At 34.5% G+C, this 15,393-nt stretch overlaps 1 long non-coding RNA gene across 4 annotated transcripts in view; it reads right to left on the bottom strand.

Annotated features, from left to right (window-relative positions):
• Positions 1–15,393, bottom strand: part of LOC103092334 (uncharacterized) — a 51,223-nt gene that overhangs the window by 22,742 nt on the left and 13,088 nt on the right. For all 4 annotated transcript variants that reach the window (XR_008914133.1, XR_008914134.1, XR_008914135.1 and 1 more), the window contains one exon: positions 14,610–14,657. This is a non-coding gene — a long non-coding RNA (uncharacterized LOC103092334). The remainder of the gene's footprint in view (positions 1–14,609; positions 14,658–15,393) is intronic.

Here is a 15,393-nt window from a genome sequence, read left to right as displayed (position 1 = left end):
GTGAATCGATCCAACCATTCTGGAGGGCAATTTGAAACTATGCCCAAAGGGTGATAAAAACTGTCTGCCCTTTGATCCAGCCATAGCACTGCTGGGTTTGTACCCCAAAGAGATAATAAGGAAAAAGACTTGTACAAGAATATTCATAGCTGCACTCTTTGTGGTGGCAAAAAATTGGAAAATGAGGGGATGCTCTCCAATCGGGGAATGGCTGAATAAATTGTGGTATATGTTGGTGATGGAATACTATTGTGCTAAAAGGAATAATAAAGTGGAGGAATTCCATGGGAACTGGAACAACCCTCTAGGAAGTGATGCAGAGTGAGAGCAAAACCAGGAAAGCATTGTACACAGAGACAGATACACTGTGACACAATCGAATGTAATGGATTTCTCCATTAGTGGCAATGCAATGACCCTGGACAACTTGGAGGAACCTACAAGAAAAACCACTATCCACATCCAGAGGAAACACAGTGGGAGTAAAATCACCGAAGAAAAACAACTGCTTGAATACATGAGTCCAAGGGATATGGTTGGGGATGTAGACTCTAAATGAACATCCTACTGCAAACACCAACAACATGGAAATAGGTTCTGATCAAGGACACAAATAATACCCAATTAAATTGAAGTGGGTGGAGGGGAGGGAAATAATGTGATTATTGTAATCAAGGAATAATATTCTAAATTGACTAAATAAATTTATTTAAATTGGGAAAAATGAGTCTGATTTCTTTTATCATCCCAATGGAGAACTTAAAACTAAATAAATTTAAGACAAGATTTTTATTCCTATAGCAGAAATCTGAACTTTGTCACTCTGCTGCTTAATAAGGTCCACTGGCTTCCCACTGCCTCTAAAATACAAAGTATTCCTGTTTAACATTATATCCCTTTACAATTTGTCTCCATCTTTATAGCCTGATTTAATTTATTCCACTTCACACGTATTATGCTCCAGCCAAACTATCCACATACATACCATTCAGATGTAATGTCAATGCCTTTGACCAAGGCTTTCCTCCTTGCTTATCATCTTAACCCTCATGTTGTTACCTTTTGGAAGCTAGAGGTACCTTCAAAGTACAGTTCAAATACCACCTTTTACAGTTTTTCTTCTCCTACTCCCACTCCCCAATCCTCTACTTGTTAGTGACTCAATGTACTCCTCACCAAATTATATTTTAAATCCAAGGTCAAAACAACTAATATTTATGGCCCAAGAATATCTATGAAACAAAAAAAAAACCTTAGTTTTATTTCAAGTTACATTTTAAGGGTTATGCTGGGTAAATACTACCCTACTCATTTTTTCATAGTAACCATAATAATATACTACACTAATTACAACAGTGATGTTATAGGGCTGTCATCATGGAATATCACAATCTGTTTTTTACTTACCACACTTATAATTACTTGCCAGTAAAGGCTAATAAGCCCATACTTCCCTGGAAGAGGCATGGAAAAAAATACTGAATTTTGATGTAGAGTACTTGCTTTTGTTATCCTGGTTCTACCACTTACTTGTATGGCCGTGGGTAAGTCATTTAACCTCTCTGTGCCTCAATGTCTTCATTTGTTAAAGGAGGTGGTTGTAGCAATTGACCTACAAGATCCTTTCCAATTCAACATCTTTGATGAGACCATACACCCCCCTCAACTCAAATAGCAATAGAAAACTATATGTACCAAGTGATTCAGAAGAAATCATCAAAGAGATGTATACCCAGAAGAGTATGCCAGTCATGCCCTGGGGAGGGCTAATAGATGGGCAATGAATGCTTCAGACAATTGGGTGAATCCCAATCATGCCAGATTTCTGGAAACACAAGAGTTGCACAGGATGCAATAGCATTAATCTGTCATGGTATCTGCAATCATACCAATAAAATTCACAGATCCATTTTTGTTATAGTATTAAGTGTGCATGTCCCTTAACAGGTTTCTGAAATTACTATTTTCAAGTGTTTCAGATTTTTAAAATATTTTTACGCCAACTCCCAAAATCAAACTTTGATCATTCAATATTTATCATTCATTAACAAGAAATTATTTCTTTCCATAGGAAAACTATACCACTCATACCATCCTAATTTCCTCAAAATGACTAAAAAGCAACATGGGAAAGTTGAAAAAAAATCAGAGAAAGATGACTTTTCCCCATTAGAAGTCTTTCCCTTTCAACAAACCCTTAAAAATGGGGTTTTCAATCTCAAACAGACAGCGTGTTGCCAACTTATTTGAAGGCAAGAGCTGATGGTGCCATTTCATTAAAAAAAAAAAAAAACTGGTTCTGTTTTACCACCTCCTTGTCCAAAATATTATTTCCACTTCCCTAAAAGCAGCTTTCTTCATTATAGCACTTTAAGCCTCAATTTGAACCTCACAATCATTTGGATTGTGGATGTTCTTTTAAGTTAATAAATAAGGAAATTGAAGTTCCAAGAGTTTAGGCAATGTAAGTGGGGTCATAGCCAGTAAATGACAAATTCAGAATTTGAACCTGTCTCCGAATTCAAGTTCAATATTCCTTTATGTTTAGAGATGGAAGATGAATGATAGTAAGAAAAGGAATGAGAGATACGTAGCCCCAGTTCAGTTAGAACGGATAACTAAACTTGTCACCAGAAACAATACTACTGAAATCTCCTTATACTTTATTCCTTAGTATATTAGGTACCTCTGAACACAAAAGGCATTATCCCAGTTAATATGAAATAAATGCCCTACACCTAAATTTCTAATGATCAGACACATATGGCCCTTATTAAGCTCTCAAGTAAGCATGGGACAGAAGCAATATATTTTTCTTATGGTGGTATCATAAACTTTAGGCATGGCTGAAAAGGGCTTTAAATATAAAGGAAGTTGGAATGATTACTAGAAATAGCAGGCTGCAGCTGGAGGTTCTATGACATTCCAAGGCAATTGAAAGTCAAAAGGACACAAGTAAAACTGGAAAAAATGGAATTCAGATGGGCATGGTTAGCTGTCCCATTTCTACAATAATTAATGTACTCTGGCCCAGTGAAATTGCACAAACCTCCCCTGCATTCTAACTCCAATAAATTCTTTCTATAGGGGTGGAAAGCATTTTTGGTCCCAAGTCCTTCAGAATTGTCCTATAAAAGTGTATGGCTGAGTGGCGAAGTCTACCACAGATGATCATTCTACAATATTGTTCTCACTATACAATGATCTCCTCATTCTGCTTATTTCACTCTGCATGAGTTCATGCAGGTCTTTTCAGCTCTTTATGAAATCCTGTTTATCATTTTTTATATCACAAGAATATTCCTCATCACCATCATGTACCACAAGATGGACAACCCATCAATTTCCAATTCTTTGTCAACATAAAAAGGGCAGTGATAAATATTTTTGTATAACTAGATCAATTCCCCCTTTTTAAAAATCAAGACTTCCAGGTAAACAAGGCAGCAGTCTACTAGAAGCAAGACTCATACTCTCCTCAGCACCCACCAATATAGACTGCCTCAAAAGACCAAAAAAAACACATTCATAAGAATGAAGGGACTCTACAATAGGGCACAGCATTGAAGGTACCTAGGATTTCCCATTTGCACACTAAAACGGGGTGAAAAAAGCTCCCATCAAAACTGATCTACCCTCCCCCACCCCACCTGCCAAGCCAGTCAGAGCCAGTGCATGCCAGAATCACCAAGTGAGGGAAGAACACCTCTCTAGGTCCTTGGGAGCTGACTAAGCCCACCAAAGACCTACCTCTGAACAGCAACACCTGAAACCCCAGCAGGCTGAAGGGTAGGACAAACTAACATAATAAAAATGACCATCCTACCCAAACTTATTTAGTGCCATACCCATCAAACTACCAAAAAACTTTTTTTTACTGAATTAGAAAAAACCATTACAAAGTTCATTTGGAAAAACAAAAGATCAAGGATATCCCGGAAACAATGAAAAAAAAAACAGCTGACAATGGTCTAATTACTCAATTTTACAAAGAGCTAAATCAATTGTACAAAAATAGCCATCCTACAAATGACAAATGGGCAAGAGACATGATTTTCAGTTAAAGAAATCAAAACTATTAATAAGCACATGAAAGTGTTCTAAAATCTCTGATAATTAGAGATGCAAATCAAAACAACTCTGAGGTATCACCTCACACCTAGCAGATTGGCTAACATAACAGCAAAGGAAAGTAATGAATGCTGGAGGGGATGTGGCAAAGTTGGGACACTAATTCATTGCTGGTGGAGTTGTGAACTGATCCAGCCATTCTGGAGGGCAATTTGGAACTATGCCCAAAGGGTGCTAAGAGACTATCTGTCTTTCATCCGGCCATAGCCCTGCTGGGTTTGTATCCCAAAGAGATAATAAGGAAAAAAGTATGTAGAATAATATTCATAGCTGCATAGCTTTGTGGTGGCAAAAAACTGGAAAATGAGGGGATGCCCTCCAATTGGGGAATGGCTGAACAAACTGTGGTATATGTTGGTGATGGAATACTATTGTACGCAAAGGAATAACAAAGTGGAGGAGTTCCATGGAGACTGAAACAACCTCCAGGAAGTGATGCAGAGCGAGAGGAGCAGAACCAGAACATTGTACAGAGATCTATACACTGTGGTACTATCGAATGTAATGGACTTCTCCATTAGTGGCAATGCAGTGATCCTGAACAACCCACAGGGATTTATGAGAAAGAACACTATCCACATTCAGAGGAAAAAATTCAGAGGGAGAATAAACACAGAAGAAAAATAACTGCTTGAATACATGGGTCGAGGGGAAGTGTTTGGGGATGTAGACACTACAGAAACATTCTAGTGCAAACATCAACAGCATGGAAATGGGTTCTGATCAAGGACACATGTGGAATTGCACGTCAGCAATGGGAAGGGCAGGGAGAGGAGGGAGGAATAGAATGATTTTTGTAACCAAGGAATGTTTGAAATTGACCAAATAAAATACTCTAAGCCTAGTGATATTGTTGGACCAAAGGAGATGAAGTTTTAAAGCCCTCTGGCCAATTACAAATCTCTGTTCAGATTGATCAATTCACCACAATTCCACCAACAATGCATTAGTGTCCCACTTTTATCATTTTCCTGTCAAAGGCCAATCTGATAAGTTTGAGATGAGTTTTTCTTAAATTAGCATTACTTTATTAAGAATAATTAAGAATTTTTTCCCCCAAATGATTCTTGATAGCTGTTTTCATTTGAAAACTTATTTGTCACTTGTCACTGACCATTTGTCACTTGGGGAATGACTCGCATTACAAATTTGATTTAGTTTTCTTTATATTTAAGAAATGAGGGGACAGCCCGGAAACTGAGTAGATCGGGAGCCAGGTCTAGAAACAGAAGGCTGAGTTCAAATTTGACCTGATACTTCTTAGCTGTGTGACCCTAGTCAAGTCACTTAACCCCCCATTGCCTAGCCAATACTACCCTTCTACCTTAGATTTAATACACAGTATTGATTCTAAGGCAGGCAGGTTAAGGGTTAAAATAAATGAAATCTTTATTAGAGAAATTTTCTGCATAAATTTTCCCATTTGTTAGTTTCCCTTCTAACCTTGTTTACCATGTTTTGTTTGTATAAAACCTTTTTAACTTAATATAAAATAATTTTCATTTTATACCATAGTTTTTACCCTCTTTTGGTCACTCTTCTCTTTACCACAGACCTAGCAGGTAACTATTATTCTTTATTCTCTTAATTTGCTTATATCACCCTTTAAGCCTAAATCATACACCCATTTTAACCTTATTTTAAGGTTATATAACACTAGTTTCTGCCATATTAGTTTCCAGTTTTCCCAGCAGTTTTTTGTCAAATACTAAGCACCTTAAACCAGATTTCTAAGGCTATCCCTGCAAATTGTGTACCTAATCTATTCCATTGAAGCCAACCAACCATCTTATTCCTTAGCCAGAACCAAATTGTTTTGATGATTCATCATAGAATTAAATGGGAAGATATCAGATTACAATGCATTCTGGAAATTGTCCATTACTTTGAATGATCCAGAACTACTTGTTACAAAAATATTTCCAACATCAATTAACAGTCTATAGTTGATGTTACATGGTTGCAAATTATGAACCACAAAGATAAAAAATTAAAATTAAAAAATATTTTGATATATAAAAACTGGTCATGTCACCATGTTTGGGGAGATGGTATGGTACAATGGGAAGTGCTGGATTTAAAGAGTCAAAAGGTATCCACCAGGCAATCTTGCATTTTATACCTAACTAGTGTTGATTGTGGACAAATCACTTCTCTGCGAGCCTCAATTTTTCATTTCTAAAATTAAGGTTATACGTACAACTACCGACCTACCTCACTGGAATAAGGAGGATTAAATACTACAGGACCCTTTAGGTGTTGTAAGTATTAGCTTTTATTAATAATTTAATACTACACAAATAGGATGAAAAATATTTGAGAACATGTGTGATTGTCAAAGTAGCAGCTATTTGTCTATTATTAAATCAAATACTATATATTTCTAGTACATATTACATTTTACATAAAAGCAAAAATTCCATATTTTATAAATCAATTGAAAGGTATCATTTTCATTATGAAATATTGTTTCACCACCAGGTTTTTTAAATCAACAGTTTCTAAGCTTTATGGAGCAATACCCTACTTTTCAAACCATAACCTCTTACCTGTTCACAAAATAATTTATACAAATAATTTTTAGGTTGCATTTAAATAAAATTATGCAAAAATAGACCTAGTTAAAAGCAATATGCACCCAGTAGCATACCATCCAAAATTTTAAATGAGGTAGAGGAAGAAAACAGTAAAACTATACAAATGGGGACTTTTAACTTTCCCCTCTCAGAACAAGATAAACCTAACCTAAAGAACACTAAAAAGGTTAAGGAGTTGAATAGGAATTTTAGAAGTTAGATATGATAGACCTGAAAATAATATACCTTTTGGTCATCAGTCAAAGTACCTACACAAAAACTGATCCTCTTCATAAAAACCTCACAATGAAGTGTAGAAAAGTAGAAATATTAGATGCATTCTCTTCAGATGATGGAAAAGTTACATTCAATAATTGCCTAATGAGAGATTATTCACTGGAAACTCAATCTACTTTGAAAGATTAAGTGGATCAAAGAACAAATCATAAATAATGGAGAACAACATACCAAAATGTATGGCATTCAATTAAAGCATAAGGGGGCAAATTTATATCTCCTAATCACATATCAAAAAAGAAACAGAAAACTAAAATCCTAGGTAGAAAAAAACATTAAAAACACCCAATTAAAAGTCCTGAAAATCAGGGGGCAGCTAAGTGGCTCAGTGGATTTAGAGCCAGGCCCAGAGATCAAAGATCCTGGGTTCAAATTTGACCTCAGACACTTCCCGCCTCTGTGTGACCCTGGGCAAGTCACTTGATCCTCCCTCCCCATTGCCTAGCCCTTACCACTCTTCTGCCTTGGAACCAATACACAGCATTGATTAAGATGGAAGGTATGAGCTTAAAAAAAAGGCCTGAAAACAAAAGGTGAGATTAACAAAATTAAAAGAAAACAATTGAACTAATAAATAAAACTATATGGGTTTTTTTTGGGGGGGGGAATAAACCCCTGATTAAATTTTGTTTTAGAAAGTAAAGAAAACCAAATTACCAGTATTAAAAATGAAAAGGATCATACATTATTAATTAGGAACTATTTTGTTCAATTATATGCCAACAAATCTGAAAATTTAAGTGAAATAGATGAAACTCTTTGCAAAAATAACTGAAGGTATCCTACCAAATATTGTATTGATAAGTCAACCAGAAAGCAAAAACAGAGAAAGAAAACTACAGATCAATCTCACAAATGAATACTGAATAAAAAATCTTAAATAAAATACCAGCAAGGAAATTACAGCAATATAGCACAAAGTACATACTATGACCAGGTGAGATTTACAATTAGAATGCAGGGCTGGTTCAGTATTAGGAAAAACATCATCATAATTGGCTCCCATAAAAATTAAAAAAAAAACAAAAACCATAAGTCATGATTATCCCAGAAAAAGCCTTTGATGAAAGCATATGAATTAAAGAAACTTTCCTTAAAATGATAAAATAGCATGTAAACAAATATCAACAAGCATTTTCCGTGTTGGATAAAGTAGATGACTTCCCAATATGCCCATTATCACTATTATTATTCAATATTGTATTAGATGTGCTAGCTATAGCAAAAGAAAAAGGAAATTAGGAAAAGACAAACTGATATGTAGAGAATCCTAAATTAGATCCAATAAAAATACTAATTGAATCAATAATTTTAAAACAAAAGCTGCAGGACAAAATAAAGCCACATAAACCATCAGCAAATAAGGAAATAAGGGGAAAAAAAGAAATTCCATTGAAATTAACTTTAGATAAGGAGGCAGCTGGGTGGGTCAGTGGATGGAGAGATGGGAGGTCCTAGCTTCAAAACTGACCTTGGACACTTCCCAGCTGTGTGACCCTGGGCAAGTCCATTGCCTAGCCCATACCACTCTTCTGCCTTGGAGTCAATTAGAGGGAAGGTATGGGCTTAAAAAATAAATAAATGAATAAATAAATAAACTTTAGATAACATAAAATACTTGAGTGAACCCAGGAATCCTAAGAAGACAATTAACTTCTCACAAAAAATTAAAGTTAGACCTAAACAACTGGAAAACTTAATTGCTCATGAATTGGTAAAGTCAATATAATAAAAATGACAATCTTAGCCTAAATTAATTTGGTGCTATAACAATTAAATTGCCCAAAAATGATTTTATAGAAATAGGAAAAATATCAAAAGTCATCTAGAAGTCAACAATATTAAGGGAATCGATGAAAAAAAAATGTGAAAGAGGGTGACCTAGCAAAAGCGCATCTCAAACGGTTACAAAATGATAACCATCAAAACAATCTGGTACTGCCTAAGAAATAGAGCATTAGGATCAGAACAACAGATTAGCTACATATTACATATATAGCAAATAACAAATTACTTGGTGTTTGACAAACCCAAAGATTCAGACAAGAAATCACTGTTTGACAAAAGCTGCTGGGAAAACTGGAAAAAGGTAAACCAATGATCTATTCTTCCCCTATAACAAGATAGGGTCAAAATAGCTATGTGATTTAGATGTAAAGGGGTACTACCATTAGCAAATCGGAGGCACATACTTTATTCCACTTGTCAAAAACATGAAAATGGTTACAATTTATGACTAAGAGATAGAACTACAGAATGTAAAACTGACTAAGATAGAAAGCATTACAGAATGTAAAACTGATTATAGTTTTTACACAAACAAAAACAATTAAACTAAGATTCAAGAAAAAAAATTTTAGAGCAAGTATCTTTGATGAAGGCTTTATTTCTCAAATAGCTAAGTCAAATTTATAAGAATACAAATCAATCCCCAAATGATATGTCAAAGGATATTTAGTTAGTTTTTAGATCAAGGATACAATCACTCTTTAAGAGAAACAACTGAGGTACCACTTCACAACTCAGATCAGCTGTGACAAAATAGAAAAATAAACATTGGAGAGCATGTAGGAAAATTGGTACAGTGATGCACAGCTGATAGGAATGGTGAACTGATCCACCAACCTGGAGAGAAATTTGGAACTATGCCCAAAAGGCTTTAAAACTGTGTGCACCCTTTGATACAGCAGTACCTCTACATGATCTGTATTTGAGATTTTTTAAGAAAGGGATCCGTTTGTACAAAAATATTCATCAGTGCTCATTTTGTGATAGCAAAGTTTTGTAAATGGAAGATGAAAGTGGTAGTATATGAATATGAAATACTACTGCTGTGCTGTAAAAACTGAGGGTGATTCAGGAAAAGCCTGTAAAGACCTACCTACATGAACTAATGCAAAAAAAAAAAAGTGAACAAAAGCAGACCATTGTTCAAAGTGACAAGAATATTACATGATGAACTTTTATAGAATGGTTCAGCTATGCTACCAATAGCGATCCAAGAAAATCCTCAGGGAAAAAGATGAAAAATACAATCCACTTCCAGAGAAAAAACTGGAGTCTACATACAGACCAAGACATAACTGTACTTCACTTTTGTTCTGAGTGCTTTCCTAAAATGGCATATTTAAAGATGTTTTACACTATCATAAATGCAAATCCCTATCAGATTGATTGCTATATCAGGGAGATGGGAAAGGAGGGGAATTTGGGCTCATACTTTTTAAAATGAAGGTTAAAAAATTATTTTTCATGTAATTGAAAATAAAATTATGAATTAAAATTTTTCATATCTAATTTTGTAAAAATAATTAAGTCTCATGGGTGCCCTTGCATTTTGGTCTCAAGCTTCTCAGTATATGTATACAATATAACTACTTATTATATTCTCATCTAATAATCAAAATAGCTATTTTACAGGAAAACCATGATGTCCCATCCCCCCAAATTCTTAATAAACTAGTTCCTTGACCTTTTTCAAAACAAATTTCCAGTTAGTAAGAGCTTGTAGCAATACTCTTATCAAATCATGTCTAATATTGTTTTTGGTCAGACAGAGCAAAAATAAATCTTGTATTTGTAATTTTTTCAAATTTAGAAACCTTTGTCATGAAACTAAAATTATATTTGTAGACTGGCCAAATATAAACAGGTATTCTATTTCATTTGCAGGGCAAGTAAAATTCTTTTTACTTGGCAAACTTAGATGTTCATCTATTATAAAATTTTTTAATGTAAATTTCTTTTTCAGGATCAGTTATATATTGCACACTGATCTTCAGGAGTATAAAAACTACTAAACAATTTTCAAAGACAAAATATAACCAAGTGAGTTTGCTTCATCGTTAGTATCACTGGCTTTCAAAAGTCTTTCAATGCATTTGGTATAAGAAATCTAGCATGCTTTGCCATTAACATAGAAAGAAATATCTTCTGGTCTCCTCGATTCCAAGGCAGACAGAGTGGTAAGGGCTAGGCAATAGGGGTCAAGTGACTTGCCCAGGGTCACATAGCTGGAAGTGTCACATTTGAACCTAGGATCTCCCATCTCTGGGCCTGGCTCTCAATCCACTGAGCTACCCAGGTGCCCCCAGAACAGTCTTTTAAAATGGATTGTTGATAAAATTCAATTACCTCTTAAAACTAGAAAAACTAAAAATGTAGCTTCTTAGCTACTGGATACAAGTGATTTGACGATGAAAAATGAAATGTGTCCAAATTGCATAATTGGGTCACGTTCTTAACTCTTACACACACACACACACACACAGTGACCAATGTAAATGGAGCTGTTGCTACAGAGCCCAATAAGATTCCACATTACAGCTTCATCAAGATTTTACACTAAAAATTTCTCTTGATGTACCGTTAGTCATTTGACTTACAAAATAAAGCCATGTATAATCAACTATTAACTACATAATCACCACTACACATCACATACTGCAATAAAAATCCATCAATAGTTAACTATTTATTGTGTGCCAAGCACTATGCTAGGTGCTAAAGATACAAGCACAGGGAATGAAACAATCCCTATTTATGAGCAGAAATTAGCTACTTGATTGATTCCAAGCTGTCTACAACATTTCTGCAGCTCATCACATAGTATTATCTGTGAAGGGAACCATTCCAAGCTTTTTATCATAACTTATATCAAAGCACTGCTTTCACCGTAGCAATAGCTAGTATGTAGCACTAACATTTCTTCAATTAAATGAAGCTTTTAATATTTAGCTAGCGAACTTATACTATACAAGCAACTCATTTAATATCAGACTTTATTAAAAACAGCTAGGTTTCTCTGCAAAACTATTTCATTCTGCCAAAGTACTCAGCATAGACATTAAAGATGGGGTTTCAAGTTCGATTTTTTTTGAGTTAAAACATTCTTATAAATCAAAAAGCAGCCTTTGCTCTTTCCCACTAATAGTAATTGTAAATCCTAGTATTAACCATGGATTTTTTATTTGTTCTTACTGCATTGCTGTAGTTCCACTATTTAAATAGTTTCTGTTGTCTTTGCTAATAGATATTTAAATGGTCAGTATTTACATTTTACAATTTGGAGAACTACTTAAAACAGTGTTTCCATAGTTAAGATGTAATTTACACAAATTTTTAGGTAAGAATTAAAAAGCAAAGGATTTCTTCAAGAATCCTAATAAGGGCTTTTATTGGTGGGGTAGAGAAACAAGAATTAAAATTTTATTAGTGTAGGGTAAATATCAAATACAGAAGCAGATAGATTAAAACACAACTGGGAAATATTTATCAAATAAAAATAAGTATCATAAACAACATTAAGAAGTGATTTTTTAAGTCAATGTTTAGCCTATAGGGATCCTTTTGCATGATTTAGTGATCTCTTTTTTCAACATCTGACATCATTTTTATTGCTGTGTGAAAAATGCCTTCCCATGACATAGATGGCCAATTCTAAAATGGGCAACTCTCTTCAATAAATTATGGTGCTAGAATTGCCAGGAGGCATTGTTATGCAAATTATAGAGCAAGAAAGTTGTCTTAAGAATACTGCAATGTTAAAATTTTATTTTTTGTTCAGTGATTTGTTTAAAAGGTAGGACTTGAAACTGGTCTTTTTGACACTAAGGCTAACCCCTTGTCCATCTTGCTCCTTTTCTTAAGCTTTCCCAAGTGCATTCAACAACTTTTACTAAATACTTATTATTTTCAAAGCTCAGTGGTAGATACTAGGTAAACAGTAAAGAATAAAAATTCCTTACCCTCAAAATGCATTATGACTTGCAGAGTTTGACTTGGTGAAATGAGGATTTTAAAGTCATTTCTGTTTAAATGTGACAAGATCAAAGATACTGCCCCCTTTTATAGCCAACTGCAGAAACTTTCATGTGAATGGTGAAATATAGCAATATAGTTAATTCAAGAATACTGGGAAGGCTTCCCTGGGCAAAATCTCTTCCCTGCCATAAATTTTACCATTAAAACTTCATTTTTACAGGTCAGAGATTTTCCCACATCAGAGAACATATTACATTGTTATCAATAACATACTTTAGTGTGAGTTTGCTTTATAAAACATTTGATGATTTGACCAAGTCAACCAAGAAAGAAGCAGGCAAAAGATGGTTTCATGAAGAGAATACAGAAAAAAAAAAACCCTTCCATTTTGCTCATATCATCTTTTTCTTCCTTTCTTAAGACTTTACATACAAACTGAAGGGCAAAAATAGCAGAGGCTTAAAATTTCAAATAGTGAAAAACTTAAAACATCCAAGTATGATACATATTAGTGTTGGAAAAATCTACAAGTTACTTTTACTCTCACTTATCACAACACTCAATCAAGAAACTTACTATAAACCTTTTAAATCAAATCTAAATTACTCAGAACTCTAATTTACCATTTCTCCAACTCTAGTCATGCCAGACTTCCTAGATGCCTTTTGACTATTTGTTCTTGTTCTCACCTCCATGTCTTTTATTAACTTTTCTATTTCTTTAAATGCCGTATGCCCTTTCCCTCCAATTCACATCAAAGATTTTCCTTCATGATTTAAGACTAAAATCTTTTCCAGGAAACTTTCTCCAATATGCCCCTTAACTTGGCATTTATATTTGAATAATCTCATGTGTCAAATAAATTTAGATAAGAAAATAAAAATGTACAAGTGGGGCCAATATTTTTTTTAAAAAGAGAATAGGTAGGATTGCTTTCAGAAATTGCCAAGTTCCCCAACTCATCACCCCAATAAAGTTCCCAATTTTAATAGCAATATTCCACAAAGAGAATGGCTGTAAAACACTTTGGACTAGATTCAAAAAAAATTTTACACAGTACATAGAAGATGGGAGTGGTTGGGCCCAGAGATGGTAGATGTAAGCAGGCTCTAACATGACACATAACTTTGAAAAACCATAATAAAGGATTTCATCAGGGGAAATGTTTTGGCTGGCTGGCCATGTAGTTAGTAAGTTGTTTGCTCAAGTGTCTAACCCTTGTGACCCCCTTTAGGGGTTCTCTAGGTAAAAATATTGAAGTGATTTGTCATTTCCTTATCTGGCTCATTTTTACAAATGCACAACTGAGGCAAACGAAATTAAGTGACTTGGCTCAGGATCACACAGCTAATGTAATTGAATCTTCCTGATTAGGTCACACCTATCCATGGTGCCATCTATATGTACCCAAGAGACTAGAACAAGGGATTAACAGCTGTTTTACTGACATCCTTGCAAAGTTAGGAGTTAAAACTTTTGTACCAACAAAAGAGCATTGATAGTCACACAGAATGGGTAATGATCTGCCTCATTGAAGGGAAATCACAAATTCATGTATGCATTTTTGTCGTATTACCTTTCTAATAGAAGCTATATTCAAAAGTATATCTAAACAATGCTGAACTAATTCCTACACTTAACAACTCATCCCCAATCTTCCTTGGTGGCAGAAAATGACCCACTGACATCAGAGAAATTAATACAATAGTAGCCATATTATATTTGCTTCATTCTTTCTCATCACCCACTCACCTTCACTTCACTGACCCAGATACCATAAACCTCCCATCCCCAGTAGTTCCAACAGATTTAAGATTTCAATTCTTTTTAAAAAGTTGTCACCTTGTTTTTATCAGTGTTCCTGATGTTACCATCTTCCAAGGAGTCATCCTATAACAGTAGTTTTAAAGAGGAACCAAAAAGAAAAGTCAGCAAAATTATCTATGTGAGGAAAAAAAATCCAACATTATATGCAATATTCCACACCTATAGCCCTTAACACTACACTACCAAAGAGGGGCCTGCTAAGCATGTTCAATTCTTCTCAGGAATGTTTTTTCCACTAAAATTGTCAAGTTCATTACTAATTTGTTTTCTTGGCCCAAATCAGGCAATTAGTCTTTCCATGTTATATTTTACAGCACAATAATATTCATGGACCACAACTTAGCCATTCCTTAGCAGCTAAATATCTACTTTTCCATTCCTTTCCTACCATAGTGCTGTTTTATATAGAGGATTTAACGACCCTCTCGGTACATATTCCTCTGAAGTGTATAGACATGATTCATTTAATTAGCATATTTCCAAAGTTTTCCAAAACCAGTTCTACCAATGTACAACTGCACCTATCTTGCCACTTTTTCAATTGACCATTTCCATCTTTTCTCATTTTTTGGCAATTTTCTAGATATATTGTAATATAACAATGTTGTTTTGATTTTTAGAGTTACTATCCCAATGATCTCCTTAATAGGCTAGACACCTTGGAAGAATGTCATACTGTTCGACTATATTTGCCTTGTTATTTTTCCTTCCCTAAGGCTTCAGTGATAATGCGTACTTCCGAATTTTCAGTAATTCATCTTTTTATGCCTTAAACCAAACCTAGGTATATTTCTATAGC

This window comes from Monodelphis domestica, chromosome 8, assembly GCF_027887165.1.
Source record: "Monodelphis domestica isolate mMonDom1 chromosome 8, mMonDom1.pri, whole genome shotgun sequence".
In the NCBI taxonomy this organism is placed as follows: Eukaryota; Metazoa; Chordata; class Mammalia; order Didelphimorphia; family Didelphidae; genus Monodelphis; species Monodelphis domestica.
Note: the sequence above shows the minus strand (reverse complement) of the source record. Positions and strands in the feature narration are given on the sequence as shown.